General features: G+C 31.0%; 1 long non-coding RNA gene across 2 annotated transcripts in view; it reads right to left on the bottom strand.

Moving 5' to 3' along the window:
- Nucleotides 1–21,557, bottom strand: part of LOC145683323 (uncharacterized) — a 324,002-nt gene that overhangs the window by 165,080 nt on the left and 137,365 nt on the right. The window contains exon 4 of one of the 2 annotated variants that reach the window (XR_014131042.1): nucleotides 11,950–11,973. This is a non-coding gene — a long non-coding RNA (uncharacterized LOC145683323). Of the gene's footprint in view, nucleotides 1–11,939; nucleotides 11,974–21,557 lie in introns of those variants that run through there. The other variant, XR_014131041.1, reaches the window with a different exon arrangement.

Here is a 21,557-nt window from a genome sequence, read left to right as displayed (position 1 = left end):
TTTTATCTATCCAACTATTATGTGATTCATCAAATCCTAACCATTTAACGTATACTTTATCACCTTTCTTTCTCAACACTTTCTCCACCAAGTATTCATCTTTATGTTTCGTCTTTAATAATTCTAGTTCGTAAAATCTACCTTGTACATCCTCTTCTTTTAAATCTTTAATTCTATATGTAGGTGGATTAGATAGAATAACTTCACTAATAACAAATACTTCTGTTGACCAATTAGGTGTATATCCTTTTTCAAATAACCCTTTCGACTTACTTATACGAACATAATCACCTAACTTGTATTTGGGTTTAACACGTTTATATTCTTTCTTATACGCTTTCTCCAATATTGTTCACTTATTGTTCTTGTTAACTTCTATAGGTTTTAAACCAATTGTTCTATGAATATGATGATTATACTCTTTAACTAGTGTTGGTAATGCATCTATCCATTTATGATTTCCTTGTGTTGTGAACTTCTTCCACATGTTCTGTTTAAGTGTTCTATTGAATCTTTCAACAACAGAAGCTTTCTTACCACTATAGGTTGAGTAATGATTAATCTTATTTACCTCCATCAAATTTTTAAATTCTTTATTGTAAAACTCTTTCCCTTGATCTGTTTGTAAATTATTAGGTTTTCTTACTTTTAACACTGATTCAAATGCTTCTGTAACATTCTTCCCACTCTTATCTTTAACAGGAACAGCAAATGCATATTTTGAAAACACATCTATAATCGTTAGCAAATACTTATAGCCTTTATTTAATTTTGAAACACCTTTTAACACACCACTATCCATTTCCACAAGATCTGCTTGCCATAAATCATCTATACCTTTAACAATAACACTTAACCTAGGATAATTTTTTCTAGATGGTTTATGAATTTCTTCTATAATATCTTCTCTAATACCTTCACCTTCATATAGCCAATCGGGCTTTTTAATGAACTGAGTTTTAGTAACACCACACACAGAACAAATACCTTTCTTTAGATATCTTCCATTCTTTGTTTGTTCAATTCTAATGGTATCTTTCTTCGTATCTGTCGATTTCTTACACTTAACACAATACATCCTGTTTATTATATAGAAAATCAATAACTGTCGCTGTTTAATATTAGGCTATCAACATTCTCATCATCATCACTATCTTCGTCTTCTCTTTCTACATGCATAAGAAGCAATAATAATTTACCATGTTTCAGATCAGAATCTTTAAATGGCCTAACTGCTAATAGATCATTTACATTAAAGTGTAATGGAAAAGTTTCAACTAGAGAACCATTTAAATATATATCTATAAAATACGTATTATAAGATGATTCTATATGCATTACTCTACCTTTATAAAGAAATTTGTATGCGGTAGATTGATTATGTATTAAAAAGAATGGATTTTCAACTTTTGCTGATATCAATCGACTTGGAAGCTCTATAACATGACTCCGTTTGATGAAGTTAAGCTCTTCTTTTAACATAGCAATAACTTTTCTCACCACTGTATTATCTAACTCTGGTGTCATTTTAACATTACCAAAGATATCCATATTTATTGTATAGCAAATGTTTTTATGATAGCTCTCTTTCTATGTGCATTACAACAAACAATAATTGTCCCTCTTCCATAGCAGAATTTTTAGTTGGTTTAATCGTAATTATATCGTTCTTCTTAAAGTCAAAAGGTATCTCGTTAATCAAAGTATCACCCAAATATATATCTAGAAAGTATTTATCCAAACTTAATTCCATGTGCATTATTTTCCCATTATAGAGAAATTTGTAACCGTTAGAGAGATTAAATATTCTAAAGATTGGCTCCTTAACGTTTTTAGCTCTTAATCGATATAATAGAGGCATGGTTTCTTTCTGCATAACCAATTTAGTAGTATCCATTCAAATCTTTTGAAAATCATCTTTCTTTATATATGTGTCTTGTAATGTTTTTAATACATCTTCAAATTTGTTTCTATCACCTTCCAATTGACTATTAACATTACTATTTATTAAATCTAGCTGTTGTAAAGTTACTACATCTTGTTGGTCAATTGCATCACTTACATTAACATGTCTTTTGTTTTTGAAATCAACCAATGTTATATTATTTGATGTAAAAACTTCACTTACATGATTGAGGTTTGTAGTCCTCGCTTTAGTATTACCAAAGATATCCATATTTATTATATAACAATTCAAATTATTTAACAGCAAGTAAAACAGTTATACGAGCTCCACCAAAATTAATCAAATCACCATTTTCATCTTGAATTGAAACTTTGAAATTATTAAATTTATTGTGATGTATTGGGAAAAATATCTTTTCATTTGGTTCATATATAATTGGTTCTCTAAACTCTGCATTTGTTCTAAATGTTGCAATTAAGTCTGTTTCGTTGTGTGTTGTGTCATTGTGTTTTAAAATCAAACCTTCTGCTAAATCACAGTGAATATTTATAGTATCAAACGGATGAAACCTTGGTGGCTTATCTCCAACATGTTCTATCTTTTCAGCCAAGTTCTTTTCACTAAAACCTAATACAATATTAATGGTATCTAAGGTTATATCACATTGCTGGCTAAATATTTTAACTCTATTTTTCCTTCTATCCTCAGTAAATTGAATATTTTTAAAAGGATCGTTGGTATATGGAAGGTTTGATTTAATATATTCTTCTAATTCTTGTAAACTATATTGACCATGCTGAATTATGAGTTGTTTTGTAAATTTTGAGTTACTATTACAAAATGTTAATTTGTTGTTCTTTTCTGTAATGTTTGGAGTTAAGTATGTTGTGTAAAATCCTGCAACAGCTACTTCTAAATCGTTTTCAAATGGGTAGTGCAAAGACATGTTTAATACAGATGAATAACCATTTAAATTAAATACCTTCATTTATTATATAATAAATAACTAATATGGATAATTGGGATATTAAAGTAAGGTTAACAGAAGAAACGGTGAAGAGAAAGAGGAATGGTGAGTTGTTACGAGTATATAAGATAAGATATAAGATGTTTAATAGTTGGGCCTAGTGGTTGTGGTAAAACAATGTTAATGATTGATAATTTTTGTTGGCACCTAAATGGTTAAATTATGCAAATGTTTATATCTATTCTAAAAGTCTAAATCAACCAAAATACCAACACTTAATACAACTTTTTCGAGATATAGAACGTAATATTAAAGATACAGTAGCAATAATAAAAGGAAACAATGAAGAGATTATTCCATTAGATGAATGTGAGGACTAATCTGTGGTAGTACTTGATGATTTCATATTAGAAGAACCAAACCACGTTAGAGAATATTTTACTCAAGGTCGTCATAAGGGTTTGAACTGTTTCTATCTTGGACAAACATATTCTAAAGTACCAAAACAATTAATTAGGGACAACTTAAACTTTCTTTGTATATTTAGACAGGACAATGTAAAGTTAAAACATATATATGATGAATTTGTTGCATCTGATATGTCGTTTGAAAAATTATAATTATTATGTAGCAAGTGTTGGAGTGAAGAATATGGTTTCTTAACAATAGATATGATTAGGAAGGTGAATAATGGTAAATATAGAAATAAAATTAAAGAATTTCTAAACATATATGAATGCAGGTGAACGTATATGTTATGTTATGTTTTTATTTTTTCTTTATATAATAAATGGATGTTAATAAAGCTAAGAAGTATATTAAGTTAAAAGAAGAAATTATTAAAAGATTTAAGGAAATTAAACAAAGTAATCGAAGTAAGTATGAGAAATTTAAAGAACAAGATCAGCCTGTTATTGATGCAATTAAAGATTTAGGGCAAGATATATCAAAAGTAGCAGTAGAAAATAAAAATCTAATTCAAGAGTTAGTTCCAGTTGTACATAAAAGTGCGAGAGTGGATTCAAGCTTATTAGAAACACCACCTATGTATGGCAGTCCTATAAATGAAAGTGATACGCCTATAACAGAAGAAATAAAACACACGAAAAAACAAATTAAATATAAAGTAGAAGGAATAGAATCTTTAGCAACAACTCATTTTGGTAAGATTGTCTCAAGATATTATGCAACTAGAGATGATAAAAGTTTTGGAATACAACCATATGATGAAGATGGGAAAATTATACATATGATAGGAAATGCAGAAGTTAAAATTCATGGTGACGATTTAGTTATTAATAATCGACATTATACAGGAACAGAAGGTTTATGGGAATTATTGACGAAACATAATCCAACAAATTATAATGATGATTATCTAGAAAAATATAAACAAATAGTAATTGATTCTAGTGTTGCATTTCATAATAATGATCCAAGTACAAGAAAACAAAAATCTAGCAAAAGTAAAAAATATAAAGAGATTATCAAACCTATTTGGGATGAATATATAAAACCAACAACACCTTCAAAAAAGACACCAAAATCTGGAGAAGGAATAAAGGTATATAACGAATTATCAAAAGAATACGTATGGGTGGATGATGTGAGAAAACTGATTGATTGACGGTATTATGGATATGATTAATTCTAAACTTTCACAATTTATACCTAATGATCCAAAAGGTATAGGTTATTTGATTAAGATCTTAAATACGTTACCACCAAAATTTTGGAATAGTGAAAAGTATGGAAAAGGATTAGTAAATTATTTGATTAATAAACTTCCATTTGAGTTGCATATTCCAGGATACGAATTTTGCGGGCCTGGGACTAAGCTTCAAGAAAGGTTAGAGAGAGGTGATGAAGGTATTAACCCATTAGATGAGGCTTGTAAAGAACATGATATATACTATAGTGATAATAAAGATACAGAATCAAGACATATTGCAGATAAGGGATTAGAAAATAAAGCTTGGGAAAGAGTTTTTGATAAAGATGCTAATTTAATAACTGAAAAACTACCTGCTCTTGGAGCTGCTTTAGTGATGAATACAAAAGTAAGATTTGGTTTAGGTTTATAAATAACAAAGGTAAGATTTGGTTTAGGTTTATATGTACTTTTTATGGAAATTTTTCATAAAAAGCTTTTAATTATATAACAAATATGCAGTTAAAAGGTTTTACATTTACGATTCCTAATCAGGAACTTAAACAATTAAATATAGATCACATTTTAACTAACAAACAACTCAAACAAAAGGAAGCAAAATTAAGTAAAGGACAATGTATGTCTCTATCTCTTTCTATACCACAACTTAAGAAAATAAACAAAGAAATGAAGGCAAATGATAATAAAGTTCATTATGGTGGTTTTATATTTACTATTCCAACGATTTTAGCTTTAATAGGTGCTCTAGGTTTTGTTGCTGGAGGTGCGGCTGCTATTGCTAAGACTGTAGATGATGCAAAAAAGAATAAAATGGAATTAGAGGAACAAAAGCGACATAACTTAGCAATGGAAGAATAACAAGGTGGTAAGCTTTCAAAAAACGTAAACTCCAAAACAGTAAAGAAAAGGAAGAAATTAAACCTTTAAGTAATTTAGATCTAATTCAACTTGTTAAAAAACTAAAGATAAGAAACTTTAGAGGTGTATATATGAGTGATGAATTGCCTAAACAACCAAGGAAGAATGAGTGTGGTATTGTTAATTTTGATACGTCTAAAAATATAGGAACGCATTGGATTTGTTATTGGAAAAAAAAATAGAAAGTATGTGTTTGATTCATTTGGAGGTAATCCGCCAAAAACACTCGTAAAATATCTTGGTCATAATATAGAGTACAATAGCAGCAGTATACAACATTTTAACGAGTGTAATTTTATGGACATTTATGCATTACAGTGTTAAAAATGTTTACAGATGGGTATAGTTTTTCAGAAATTATTAGTCAGGTGAATAGGAATAAGGATATTTGGAGAAGTTATATTTAAGTTTTATGGGTTTATTTTAATGGACTTAATTCATAAAACGGTTACAAATATTTTTTATAATAAATATGGATAAGATAGGATCATATGAATTACAATCCTTTAAACCTAATCAAAAAACAATCGAGAATTTAATTAAGCCAAACAGGTCTATTGAATTTGATATTGACGTGGGTGTTGGCTTCATACATCCTTATTATGCTGATATTTATGTAACTTTTGAAATTAGAGGTAGAGATGCTGATGGAGAATATACTACTGGTCAAAATATTAGACTTATTAATAATTTCTTCCCACATTTGTTTTCTCAAATTCAAGTTAGTAAGCATGGACAGATATTGGATATTATAGATTACCCTGGTTTAACTTCAACAGCTGTAAACACATGTACGATTTCAAAACCAGAAGCAAATCATTATGATGAATGTGGATGGGAAGGAACTACGTGGGCAAGAACAGATGAAGAAATAGTGTTTTTGCTAAGACTTTTGCCAGGATTTTGTTCAGATTTTAAAGATATTATGTGGAAAGGAGGATTGAAATATACATTTAAAAGAAGTGGTTCTGATGATAACGCATTTGCTATCTGGAAAACAAAAAAGCAGGATGGAATATATGAGAATGATCAACCGCATCCAGGTAAAATTAAGATTACAAATATGGAGCTAAGAATGCCTATTGTTAATTATGAACCTAACTATGCCACCTTGTTAAGATCTAATTTGAGATGTCTAATTTTGTGATTGCCTTTTTCCAAACTGATAGAAATGATAATCAAGAAAGAGATTCAAGCTATTTTGATCATTTTAAAGTTCAGAATGTCCATTTTCGTAATTCTAGAAATGAATCTTTCCCATTAAAATCTTTAAACTTAGATTTTGCAAAACATAAGTATTTGAAAGTTTATGAAATGTATACGGTATATAAGCGAGCTACAATTGGAAATACTGAGATGTTTTATTATCCTAAAGAGTTTTTAGAAAATAGGCCGATGTTCGTAATTAACACAAGCAAGCATAAATCAGTAACTGTAAGTGATAGAACTAATTTGAAGCCGACTTTTAATTTTGAAAGCGATGTACCAGATAAAACAATTTGCTATGTTGTTATGATTGGTAAGAAAAATTTAGAGTATGATGTTGAGAAAGAAAAAATAATTCAGAAGATATAAATCAATTATATGTTTATTAGATTTGTTTAGTTTGTAAGTGTTTTTATGACAATATCATGAAAACTTGTTTAATAAAATGACTATTCCAGATAACATTCCACGTGAGAATTTAATTGTGTTAATTGAAGATACTATATTAAATCTTGAGAAGTTATTAATGAAAAACAAAAGGAAGTTTAAGAGAATAAAATGTGTTTATACTACTCTTATTACGTTATCAATTCTATTATCAGCTTCTACAAGGTTCATCAATGTATTTATTCCTGTTACAGTGTATTCAATTATTACAACTGCATTTGCTTCGGCTTCTGCTGTTATCACTGGTCTATCAACACGGTTTAATATAGCTTCAAAGAAAGAATATTATAAAAATATGGTGAATCGAATTGGGCTATTTAAAGATGAGCTTAATGTAATTAAGCTCATGAATGGTGAATTAACAGATGAAAATGTAAGAGATATTGTTAACAAAATCAATGACATACTTAACGAAATTCGAGACTATTAGAAAAAATTCTATATAATAAATATGGCAAAACACGTTGATTTTTTAAATAAATTTGGAAGTCTTGAAAAAAAACAGGTTATTAGATTAAGAGAATTAGAATTAAATACAGAATATAAGATTGTGAAAATGGAAAAGATTAAAACTAAGTATGGAAAGAGCATATTAGTTGAGTGTGAGGAGTTCAAGGTTTTTCTTCCACCTAGATTTACAAAACACTTAACAGATAAAATGATTGATGAGATCGTTAAAGATGGAATAAATATCAAATACACTGGTTTAAAAGATAATTATCCAACTGTTGAGTTATGTATGTAAATTTCAAATGAGGATCGGTTTTGTGAATCCAAACAATAATAAAAATGATTGAAAATATGTCGTCAGAAGTAGAAAATGGAGTTGATAGAATGGATCCTCAAAAGAAATTTATACTTACTAATAACTTCAATGTAATTGTAAAAAATGTGCAAACCGAAGTTCAAGTTGTTTTTGATATTAACGGCTGTCTATTCAGCTTGAATTATGATCAGTGGACAGATTTTAAGAAGTCATTGTTTCCTATAGAGAACGAGGTTAGCAGAAGATTCCATTATCAATATCCAAACTTGTAATTTTAAGTATGTTTTAAGTGTATAAGTGTTTTTCTGATTTCATTATCAATATTCGAACTTGTAATTTTAAGTGTATAAGTGATTTTATAGTATCAGACTATAAAAAACTAAAACCTTTGGATATGGAGAACATAATGTCATTTAAACTTTAAAGATACATATATAAATAAGGGATTTATTTGAGTTTTTTGTAATTATATCCTCAGAGTTATGCAATTTATAAGACTTTCAATAGATAGTAAATTTATTTCTCCATTGAATGTCGTTTGAATTTTGAATATCGGTTAATATTTGACGAAGTTATAACAAATTCGAAATAGTATATTTAGAGTTATGCAACCCGTAATACAGTCAAAAAATAGCAATTTTTTTCTTTATCGTTTGTCGTTTGAATTTTGAAAATCGGTTAATAAACAACGATGTTATAACGATCTGGATATATTTTCCCTCATGAGCCGCCATTAAAACAGGGGTTGATTATCGCTTCAAAAAATTATCATATTTACCTTTTTTAGTACTAGTTCATTTGTAATAGTTTCAGAGCTTAATTCATAATTTTAACAATTCTGGAAAAACATGTTAAAAAATGTTAATTTCTAACTCTGTTTGTCACGTGAAGGAAAAAATCATCACGTTACAACTAAGAAGTTTAAAACTTTTTCGATTGTGAAGAGAGATAAAATTGTAAGCATAACGTGACTATGTATCGTGACAGGATGGTATTGTTATTACTACACTTCCATATACTGCTTGATTACTAAAAAGAAAGAAAAGAAAAACATGTATGATGCCTGAGGGAATGCAACTTGTGACTTAAAAAGAAACAAGTTCTCCTTTACATTGTTACTACAGCTATGTTCATATGGAAGTCACGTACATAACTTGCATGCAAAATCTTCCTCATATAGGTTTCTGAATTACAATGGAAGTAGTTAACCTTGGCTTTAGTTCAACTTTTTTTTCTCACCAAGCAAACTGGATTGTGTTTGTGTCTGTGTGCATGTATCAGTGATTTAGATGAATGAAAATATATATATATTGTTTGGCTGTGCGTTTATTCAATACTCATATACAGTTTAAGTTCATCTTCTTATTACTCGGGCATTTGTGAATCGATTTTAATCAAACAAAAAGTATCTGTTAAATTAAAGACGGCACTCTAAGTTATAAGTTTTAGATGTAAGTTTTAGATGTAAGTTTAGGTGTAAAATTCTTTTATGGTTATATATCATAAAAGTAAATTGAAGATCTATCCTGTATGGGGTCAATGTGGGGAAGATGTAATTGTCGATGTGTATAATTAGGTTCTATGCTGGGGGATTTCATATATAAAAAAGCTTAGTTTGAGGAAGTGGCCCCAAACTGGTTTTATGAATACTACTCGGGCTATTGATTTTGTGTTTAAAATGGACGTAGCGGTTAGAACAAAAAAGTACTTCACTCTGCAGTTGGTAGTGGTTAGAGTAAAAATCATGAAAGCCTCCTAGTTAGATCACAAACCAAAACGAACTCTAGCTGAGGTTGGGCTCGCGCGTTCCCACCATCCTTGGTACGCCAATCTTTATATTGCAGAGTTTACACAAATACATGTATATAATACTAACAATTTCTCTAGTGATTCATGCAAGAGACGCAGAAAAGATAACTGAAAAGAAGATAAATACATAAGACAAATTGTATTTATCAAAAGGTAATTCACATCCTGTATTTACTTACGTGCACTTTTCATAAATATAATTCTATTGACACATCTACTTCGAAATACTTCTAAAACCTTTTAGCCCATTTCAATATATAGTAAAAAAATATAAAAAAACTGACGAAGGATTAATTCAAAATGATATGATAGATTGTTCCCGGCTTATGTTGAGATTGGTGACATACGACCACCTAGTACTCGTTGGTTCACTAACACATCACTGCACTACATATCAATTACAGGGGATTCAAGGGGGTTAATTAAATTTTAGAAAAGGAATTCTTTTGGATTTATTTCTCATTCCGGTGTTGATTTCAAGGCTCTTGCTGAATCACTTCAACTTAATCCTTCCGATTTAGTAATTGGTGGTGAATTCACTTAATGTACGATAAATTAATAATCCAAGAAGCGGATCTGTCTTTCACCTTGCCTTTACCATTTTGCCATAAATATGGACATAATTCACTACGAAAATTAATTTTTATTGTCGATCAGACATGTTCACAATGGATTATCACAATGTGTTTTCCCTTGATTTTAGGCAAGTCGAATAGTATTTTTGATCTAGTGATTTCTCTAGTGATTTTGGTATACTCTCACTAACTTTTAACTTAATATACATGTCATGAAACTACGCTGCTTATTTAAAAATTGATATTCTTGGTAGCACAATACCATGGGCGATTACTAATTTAATCGTTCATTTTTTGATACTTCATTCACATCTTTTCTTCTGTGTCATACCATGGCGTCGTAGTGCCCACCTTTTGCGCGTTCAACACAGTGTTCGTCTTCCTACGCCTCTTCATAACTGTGCGTAACATTAAAATATTATTGGAAAACGTTCTTTTATAGGTAATATGCACACTAATGAGCTTTATATGTATTTGCCATTAAAATATATCAATTAAAATATCAAAAATAATAGAAATGAACATCGATGACATTAAGTTTCACTGAACTAGTTTTTCAAAGAATCAAGGCCACTTCACAGCTCATTGTCTTCTGAGCAAGTAATGCAAGTCACCACAGCAAAGCCTTGCCAACAGGTTGAAAAAGACAGCACCATAATATAAGGTTTGCGTCAACATATTGTGCAGAGAGCCTTATTCCACTTCAGATGATTCTGACTTGGGAATTTAAACAAACGGAATGGGAGTGAGGGAGGACACACGCTCATAAGCGTTGGAAAGTCTCCATAGTATCTAGCAACTCAAGAAGAGATTTCTGGTGCAAGAGAAAAATTCAAGCATATCGTTCTGCCTGTCTATAAATTTTCCTCTTTTTCGTTTTGAAAATTGCACATTTGATAACCTTTCTTCATTAAACAATTCGTGATTTCCCATAATCTAGAGACTATTTTGGTTCAACCGTTGTCTTGTTCGCCTAGTTCTTCATTGTTAATTCTTTATAAAAAGACTTCTACTAGTTAAATGCATCTTATAGAGCAATTAAATCTTCTAAATCATAGTTCAAAAATATATATCTCAACTTAATATAAAACGTAAAATACAATTAGGAGATCTAGATACTTCATAGAAGTATAAAGTGGTTCTTTACTCCAAGAAATGGAATACTTTGTATTGTTCAAGCTTTTAAGAAAGGATCCTCAGTTCCTACAAGCGATAGTAGAAGTTACTAAATGAACGGAAAGTTCCACGAAGGGAAGTCCGACAACTAAGTTATTTAGTAAAACCACCAACGAAGCTGTCCCGTCGTTAATTATAACCTAACTCCGAGTGCAAAGCGGTCCAATACAGAAAGGCTACACATTATATAGGATTTGAAATATCATAATTTCCATTATTTCCTCCACGAAGTTCAACATGTAAACAAATCCGAATGACAAAACTTAAGAAATTCTAAAAAATCAACTTCACATACCAAAAGTCTTAAAGGGATGAATCTTGAATTTTAACCTAAAATACAAAATAATATTCTAATTTCAGAAGTACGAAGACCTTTCTTATTTTGTTCGTCAATTGTCGTTATTACCTGAACGTTCACGGTTATCAATAGAACACAATCGCATATTCTAGTGGGGTAGCTAGAATAAATTCATGCAAGAAGAATAAGTGTACTTAAACAATCCCTACCTATCCTTCCTTTTGGTCGATGGCCTGAAATTATAAGAATTGTACATTTTATCACTGTGTCTTAAATGAAGATTATCAAATATATAACCTTTCAATACATTGGTAACAAAATAAGTACTATAAGAAAATGAGGTACGGGGTTTTTCTAAAAAAATGATGATTCTATCTATTTAATTGTATTATTAACTATCGTGGAGTGAGTACCTTTATTTTGGGCACATAATAATATTAAAGTAAAATCTGATAAATTACCAACATATCTGCAATACAGAACATGGTAGCAGGATTTTTCAAACCACAAAATGTCGTCATTATGAATTAAACTAGACATATAAATACCAAACAATAATACTATCACAATCACTCTTAACTGCATATTTCTTCACGTGAATCAAGTAAATAAATACGAAGAAACATTATCAAAGATTTTGGTCATTTTCTGATTTTTTGCTACAGTGAGTGTTACCAATCAGAATCTACTGCAATCGATATATCAACTACAAAATGACTTTATGAAAATTTCCTTCCTTAACATTACAAATTTAGTTTTAACAGTCACGGCCCTACGCCCTTCACCGTTTGTTGTTCGTATTTTGGACCGCAGGATGAGCCTTAAGTGTTGTGTTATGGCTGTGGCGATTTTTCTAGTCTTTTAGCCCCATATGCTCTCCTAGTTCTTTCGACCCATGAAAATGTCTGTAGTAGTCTTTGAAAGGATGGACCTTTACCTTATCGAAACTAAATAGTTTTACAGAAATATTTATTTATGGTATTTTATTAGCGAAAACATAAAACCATAATCTTATTGCCGAAAAATTCCAGATGTGCTGGAATGTATTGTTAATAATTATAGAATATTATTTGCTACATATAAACATATCGTTCTCTTCTCACTAGTATCAAACAAAATGTCCAAATTAGATTTAGTCATTTCACTGTAAGATACTTGTGCCACACAGAATGTAACTTCAACTTTCCTTGACTATGGAGGAATTCAATTTTATCAGCACATAACGATTTGTTCCAATTCCACATGTTTGAACATATCCGCTCCACATAAAATAGAAAAACAATATAACGGAGTACATGAAGGATCAAGACCAACGTTAACCTTACAGTTTCTTCGCAAATAAGCCAACACGGTTGGTCATCGCGAGAGGACCACCTTTGTCACTTTCTTGTACATTCCTATGTGATGAACTTGCAAATAGATCATTATGCAACACGGAATTATCATCATCCGACCGAGAACTACTGTCGCTTTCTCCGTCACTCCATCCTGAGAGAAAATCTGGATCTTCTTCTCATTTTAAATCAATGTGACTTACGTCAGATGCTGATAATTCTCCAAGTACACCAACAATATTCTCAGCATCCACATGATCATGGATATGTGTGGAAGCCATTTTATCAAAGTACAAACGTCGAGCTCAATTAGAAAGAAGGAACACTGGATAGTACTAGTAGTGACATGTGTTGGCTGTATGGCTAATGAAAGACTTCTCTTCAATGTAGTAGTGACGAATGTCGATTACGTACGTTATAATGCGTTGAAAATGTAAAACATACGTTGTAGGGACAAAAATAGTATCAACGTATGCTGTACGGGAAACGTGTAATAGGCCAGAAGAATGATTCAACGCTTAGTGCTATAAGTGTTAAACGTATACTCATTTTAAACAATGAGATAAAATCCACTTTCCAACGTAAATGTGAAGATCGTGTTTCGGTATCTTAGAACATATTTACAATCCATATTTTTCACGTAATGCCATTATGCATATTAAGAGTGGGATAAGAAAACATACTCTTGGTAACACTTGTATGTCATATGAAGGTTCTCAATTATCTTTCCAGGATTGAATATGAATATGGTAGTATGATATTCTACTAAGCATTTTGAAAAGTCTTACAATATTTTATATTGGTTCGCAAATGCAAAATAATATTAGAAATTATGAGTATGTTTAATAATACGCATATAGGATAAAGAAGATAATGGTTACACTTAAATTTGACAATGAAATGTTTCGCCAACTTTCTGCTGATATGTGTAAGAGAAATGCACAAGGCTGACAATGATGCTCACTTCAGTAGTATAAAGTTGAATATATTGAAAGGTAAAACATTGGTTCGTCTACCTGGAAGAAACTATTTTAATATGGTTCAATTTTTAACTAATACTATCAATAAAATACATTTTAAGTTACACTTCAGTTCTTGTTTATTTGATTGTTTCAATAATGCAAATAGTATCTCGAAATTAAGTATTTTCAGTTTTACGCGTTTGTTGTCTTACCGACGATTTTGTAGGCCTCGTCCAGATTCAGCAATATTTGGAGAAAGTCAAATATCCCATCTTTTATAACAGTACAGTAAAATATTTTTCTCACTTAAGTCATATATTGGTGCACAATTGGAAATTTGAAAACTTTTTTCTCTCGAAGTTGTTTTATACTTAGATAAGATTTTTGATCCTAACTGAATCTATATATTATATTCTTGGTTTTATTATTCTAGGTTATCCTTCTGCCCTTCCCTCTGTCAACACGATTTTCCATTTGGATTACCAAATAAATTTCCCAAACATTCTGCTTCCTTCCTTTTTCCACCACCTTCATGATTTCTCATCCTTTGTTAGTTTCCTTCAGTACTTCATCGTACATTTTTCCTTTCGGCCTATTATATGCGTAGGATTCTGCAACCAAACTACATTTCATTGTTTCAAGCTTGGACAATTCACCTTTTCTTTAGTGTCTACCTGTCTGATCCGTAAGTCCCTTCCCTATACCACTGCCTTGATAAATCCTTTCCTATAATCCAGAGACACATTTCTTAATGCTAGCAGCTCTTTCTTCTAATTACATGCCTTTTTATCTTGCACTATTCTTTATCCTGTGCCTTTTAGAATTCTTCTGTCCGAGAATACTTGACTTCATGAATAGGAGAACCTCTGAAAGTCTTAGATTTTCTCTTCCTCTTGTCATACATTTTGCCCCTCTGTGTAACACCCTTCTGCACATTGTCGTTTCGGTTTTCTTCTTATTTATGTTCAATTTCAGTGTTCTCCACTTCATTGTTCTAGTTTACAAGTGTTTATTGCAATAAGTGTTTCTGTTTTCTACTATCAGTACTATGGCAGCAATAAACCTACATGACTGTGCTGAAAACATGGCCATTCACTTTTACGCCTTTCTCGATCCTATCAATTTTTTTCATAAACTCTTCAATACAGACCTTGAGAATTAGAGGTGAAAATGCTAATTTATTTGTTACTAATTTATTTGTTCTTGATTTCCATTTGATCTCTTCCTATAACAGCTGCCTGGTTCTTTTAAAGCTGTTATATTATAGTTTTGTTTCTGTAATCCAACTCCTGATTCTTCAATGCTTTGAACATGGTATTTCAATCTACCTTGTCAACAGATTTTTTCTATATCTACAAATGATTTATTTATTCTGGTGTACTGTTCAGTGATCAACGGTAGACACGGTTCTGCTTCCCCTAATTCCGTTTTCCTCCTTAATCCAAACTGGTCCTCCGATAGCCGGTTTTTTCGATATTCCTTCCACTCTTTTGTGATAATTTTGCACCGTATTTTTGATGAATAGGAAAGCAAATTTATATGTAAAGTCAAAATATATATGTATATTGAAATTGTTGGTGAACATCCTCACAATTGTATTGTATATGGTATTAATATGCCAATAGTTCTATATTAAAAAGAGAAGACGAAAATTCACGGCGGAGTGTTAGATTGTGCTGTGGCAATCAAGAGATTATCCATTTTCGTTCATGTACTCATGTACGTTTGGTTGAGAGTTATCTTCGGACAAGCATAAGCTGTAACGAATTATTTGTGACTGCTTTATATGTGAATCTCTTTGCGTTAAAACGGTGTATGTGTAACAAGCAAAATTTGTGAAAAACATCATAAAACTTATTTCTCAGTAATTTATTTCGTTTATGAAAAAAGGTGTAATTGAACAAGGTTACTGATAGCTTCATAGGATATAAGAGCTACATATAGGCCCTATATTCTATTGAAAACGAAGCTAAACTAAAAAATAACTCACAGGTAATTAATCTACCAGAACTCAAGTAACAAATAGCATCTTGACTACACATTTCAAATTGATGCCTACTTGAAAGGCAAATATGGTTGTTTTTATCAATAACTATGACATAAAGTACTAACTTTAAACACTTAATAAATGGCGTTTATATCTATTTGTATCAAACTCTAATAATGTGATGTAGTAGTACAGTGGGTTTGAATTTAACATGTAAAGATAACAAGTAATAATATGCTTAATGAGACAGGTAGAGTTATGGAGCTTGCCGTAACATGCCATAAAACTTGAGAGATAAACATTTGATGTTAAAACGACCAATTTCTTTGAAAATAATTATGTTTAAATGAGGGTAATAACAAGAATCAGTTACTACGTTAGTGAATATTGAACATACTAAATAGTGGTCAATTTGTTTCCATTACCTAATAGATGTTGTGTATCGACGCTTCAAATATTTTATCCTGTGCGATATATAATATGCAGTACACGAAAATAATCTCTAGGACTGCTAATTTCATCGTAATGCATTTGCAATAGTATCTGAACAAATTGACGTGATACACAGTCAAATGGAAGATTCTGTGTAAATATAGTATGCAGATTCACTAATAGTACGTACACAAAAGATAAACAAGCAGGTACATGCTTTTTATTTCACTGTAATACAAGTAATGTAAGTGTAGAACATAATAATTTCAGGGTTTAGAGGGAACAGTGAAACATTGAATACAATTAAGAACAGATAGATAATACTGACTCAATATATGGTTCGATATTTTATATAATTTTCTTGGTACACGTCTTCATAGTTCGAAGATAAGACATAGAAGTTAAGGTTAACATGTTTCGTTAGCAGAAACACTGAATTATCCTTGCAATTTATCAATTTACTAGTTCCTTTTTCTACCTTTGTTATCTGCTAATTGACGAAAGTTATTTGCTTTTAGTATGATCGAGTATTTCATGAACACGAAACACGCTAATATTAGGTAAAATTCTGCCTTTACAGACCATAGTAATTACTTAAGTATTAGTTTAAATAATTTCTTATAGTAAGCTGTTGTTAATGTGAAAGAAAAAATATAAAAAGAATTGTATATGATGCTTTGTTAATTGATTTAGTCCAATTGTGGTAGCCCATTGGTTCTTCTGGCTCCGAGCTCATCTCCTTTCCAAATTACACTAGGGTATTGTTAGGGGCTTTAAAATTATAGCGGGAAAGAAATTAGATTAATATACATAAGTTATCATAACACAATAGCACTTGGGTTCCATGAAGGGTACTCGGAAGGGAATAATCATATTTCTTTTGAATATTATTATATATTCTCTATTCTCCGTAATTAAAATTTGAAAGTGTTGCGTGGTTCGTAAGCAAATTCATTTTAGTTAAGATACCGTACTTTCTCTAAAGAATCTCGTTTGATTGCGAAGTGTTATTTTTTCCTATCGCTCTACGTTTGTATTATAGAGTAATTGATATACAATAAATTGAAATTATTTCTTATTTTTTTTTTTTTGATAGATACTACTAATATCGGGTAGCACAGTATGCTTAGCTCAAAAAATAAACTTTTCTTGAGTTAGTAAATTTAAAATAAAAGTGTATTAGTATAAACACAATTAGCTTTCATTAACATTTTAAATTAGAAAATGTAGTTCATTGAAGAACAGTTTAAAATTTTAATCATTCTTATCTCTGTCATTTTTGGAACTGAACCGAATATTCACTTTGTGTGATCGGATCTGGATTAATATATATTTATCTTTTTAGTGTGTAAGACGATAGCGATAATTTGTGAAAACCATGAGATGCCTTGCCAGATTAGTGGAATCGCCGTGCAAGCTCCGTTATGTTAAAATTTGTCCTAGATTTAATTTTTATTCCTTTTACAAATTTTGAAGACATCTGATTCTTTTATTTATTTTTTTTAGGCTTTTGTTCCAAACAGTAACAGCAGTTAGTATTCCTTACATGCTGTTAACCTTCTTTTCGATTACAGGAAGTCGCCGAACCAGGGTTAAAGCTAGCAACGCTTGATGATCAAGTAGCGTCCTATGGTAGTGAATAGTTTTTTTTAACTAGCACCATTTGTGACACACTCTCCCTTATCTTGTTCCACACTGCGAGAGAGCGAGAGGTGGATACATCCAAGGAATGATTCCGGTATTAGAACAGCAAGACTCATATATATATATAGGGTGTTCCAAAACAACACCGACAACGTTTAGAAGATTATTTCTGACATCAAGGTAAGGCAAAAGTATAGACAAACCCGGGTGTACATATGCTTCCTTTTGGAGTTATAGGATGCCGAAAACTAAAATATGAACTCCCAAACTCCATAGTTCCAACACTATGGGATCTATCCCGTATGATCATTGTTCCAACTATCAAATATGGTTTGATTTAGAAATTTCTTGCACACAGGCTATTGCAACGAAAGAAAAATATTTCTACAATCGTTTACAACAATGAGATTACCTCGTGTCAATATGCTACTCTATAACCATGACAGAATTTTTAAAAGTAGAATTCAACATTAGCAATGTTTCTAGCAATTCGTTCATTTAAGTAGCATTTAAATGACCATACAATATCTACCTGGAATGTCCTAATGGTGCTAAAATTTGCAAATAAAACTCATGCGTTTCCTTCTGCTTATTTACATTTTTTTTTGAAAAAGTGCACATTTGATGAGCTTTCTCACTTAAAAGATGGACGACCTATCCATTCTTCAAAATCGTGCGACAGCTTGATTTTAATCGTTATCTAATTGCCTCGCCTTACATTCTCAAAATTTTATTAAAATACTTCTACTAATTAAAAGTCACCTTGTAATGCGATTGAGTTTTACTGAACCAGAGTTAAATAATCCATTTCAGCTAGGAAAATATTAATTCATAATGCAAGATATACGAGTCAATTATGTAAAACAGTATATATGACTCACAAGTAAATATTCCAAAATGAAATCCAATAGGCTGTGTTATACCGTTAGATGATAACACTTAACATGAAACACGTAAAACAATAAAGCCCTAGACATTTTATAGATATCTAATATGGTTCTTTATTCCAAAATAGAATCATGTTTAAATTTATAAAAGAGAATAGAAAATATCCTACCTATTATATCATTCAAGAGTTTAAGAGATGGTCCAAGGGACCGACAATCAATAAACTAGTAGAAGTTCTTAAGCGAAAGAAAAGTTCGTATGAAGGATAGTGGGGTAACCGAAGTTATTTAGTGAATCTACTTTGTAACCTATCCTGTCTTTAATTATACACACAACTCTGAGTGCAAAACGATCCTATATAAATATGTCAAACTCTCTGCCTCTCCGTCTCTCTCTTTATATATATATATATATATATATATATATATATATATATATATATATAATGTTTGTATACAGTACATATATATACAGGGTTGGTCAAAATAAGTGTTACAAGCCAATATCTCGCTAACTATACATCATATAAGAAAATATTAAGATACAATGTACAATACAGAAGGCCTAAGAAATGAGTCAAACATTAGGGTTTCCCCAATCCCCATTTTGGGGGAGGGGGTGAACGTGAAATTTTAAAATGGGAACATAGCTCGAGTGACATCTCGTTCGAAAGAGCTTGAAAAATTGAACAATTTTTGTAGGAAACAATTCTTGATATGGGGCACCGTTTTCAAGATTGGCTCCAAAATTGGTCCTGTAGCAGATAAAATTTCCAGTACTTATAAATCGGAAACGGCTAAAAAGAAAATATGAAACAAAAAATGAAAAAGGTAAACACATTAGGAAACGTGGAATGGTGTTGTCGTGGTGCCCGAGGGCCCCATCATGGGGCTCCGGGACATATTCTAAGATTTCAAATTTGAATATTGGTCGAATGATACCTTGTTTGACAGATTATGGAAAACCAAACAGCTTAGTAAAAAAAAAATGTTTTGATTTCGGGCAAGTCTGTTTCAAATTGGCCGCCGAAAAAGGTTCCACATGCAGATAGAAAGTGCAGTGTTCAGTGTTTTACAAGCTAATATCCCGCGAATTATTGCATCAAATAAAAAAGTGTTAAGAGTCAATGTACAGTACAGACAGGCCTAAAACTATGTCGAACACGAGGTTCCATCATCATACTGTAAGTGAATAACAAGTAAAATGTTCAGGGGCAAAATCGACCTATAAGGGTTAACGTAATAATAATAATAATAGTAATAATAATAATAATAATAATAATAATAATAATAATAATAATAATAATAATAATAATAATAATAATGATAATAATAATAATAATAATAATAATAATAATAATAATAATAATAATAAGAGAAGAAGGATACTACTACGACAAATAATAATAAAACTAGTAATAATAATTATAATATGAATGAAAATAATAAGACAATGAATAATAATAATACGTAAGAGACGTCGTTCCTCAATTACTACAATCCTATGAGAAAGGGATAGGAAGGTACCTATTACGCCCTACTTGTAGGCAACATCTCAACATGTGCCCAGTTAGAGTAAGGAAAGCACGTCAACGTCATTGCCTGGGGAATGGAACCGATGGCCTTTGGAACATAGTACAACGATAACATTGTATATTGCATTAACAATCTGTACCATCCTATAAAAAAAGGATCAGAGGCGAATTATTTGAGCCGTTTTATACAAAGAAAAGAAAGCTGCAAAGAAATATCTTTAGATTATTTTTAATCGTCAACTATTAATGTAATCGCTATGGAAACCTAATAAATGTAAGCGTAAGTGTGCAAACATCTTGTTATACATGTAAATGTTTAATATAAATGCTTCTTAAGATAAAGTATTAAAACCAATTTAAGAAAATGGTAAATTGTGTTTGTCACGTAGTTTAAGAACCGAGGTACAATCTAGATACTACGTAGAAATAAATTTAGTAAAATTAGTGGTGGCCCAACTGCAGAAAATAGACATTTTAACATATTATAAATGGGTACCAGAAACCCGAAAATAGACATTAGAAACATAGCAATAGCTAGTACTCTACCTCCTTAATAATGGCTTATATACACAAGTGTCAATAGAGCCGATCACACAGGAGACGGGGAATGTGATGTTCATTGTTCTACTGAGAACATTTGAATGTGCCTGTGTGTTGTTTGTTCATGCAGTGTGAATAGTATGGTATTATTCTTTTCTTGTTGAGTAGTAGTGTTCAACGTAAAATCATTATTGATGTTACATTGCCTAGCTGTTAGTGAGAGTGTTAGTGACTTAACAAGAAGTGGCAGTGTGGATATTGTAGGTAGGATCTGTAGTTTTGTGTTGAACGGTTCAAAAGCGTAGAAAGAACGGGATATCAACTTTGGTGATAAGTTTTCCGTACAAGGAAACGGACATTATCGCATTAATATTATTAGTTTGGGTAGCGTTTGAATAGAGCAATGGCGATGTTTGATCATTGTGTAGATACGTTGCTGGTGTTGGGCGAATGTAGAAGAAAGTATCGTAACGCGGCACGAATGTATGCAATGCGC

Source organism: Thermobia domestica, chromosome 4 (assembly GCF_964235325.1).
Source record: "Thermobia domestica chromosome 4, izTheDome1.hap1.1, whole genome shotgun sequence".
Classification (NCBI taxonomy): domain Eukaryota; kingdom Metazoa; phylum Arthropoda; class Insecta; order Zygentoma; family Lepismatidae; genus Thermobia; species Thermobia domestica.
This window is presented reverse-complemented; position numbering and strand designations above follow the sequence as displayed.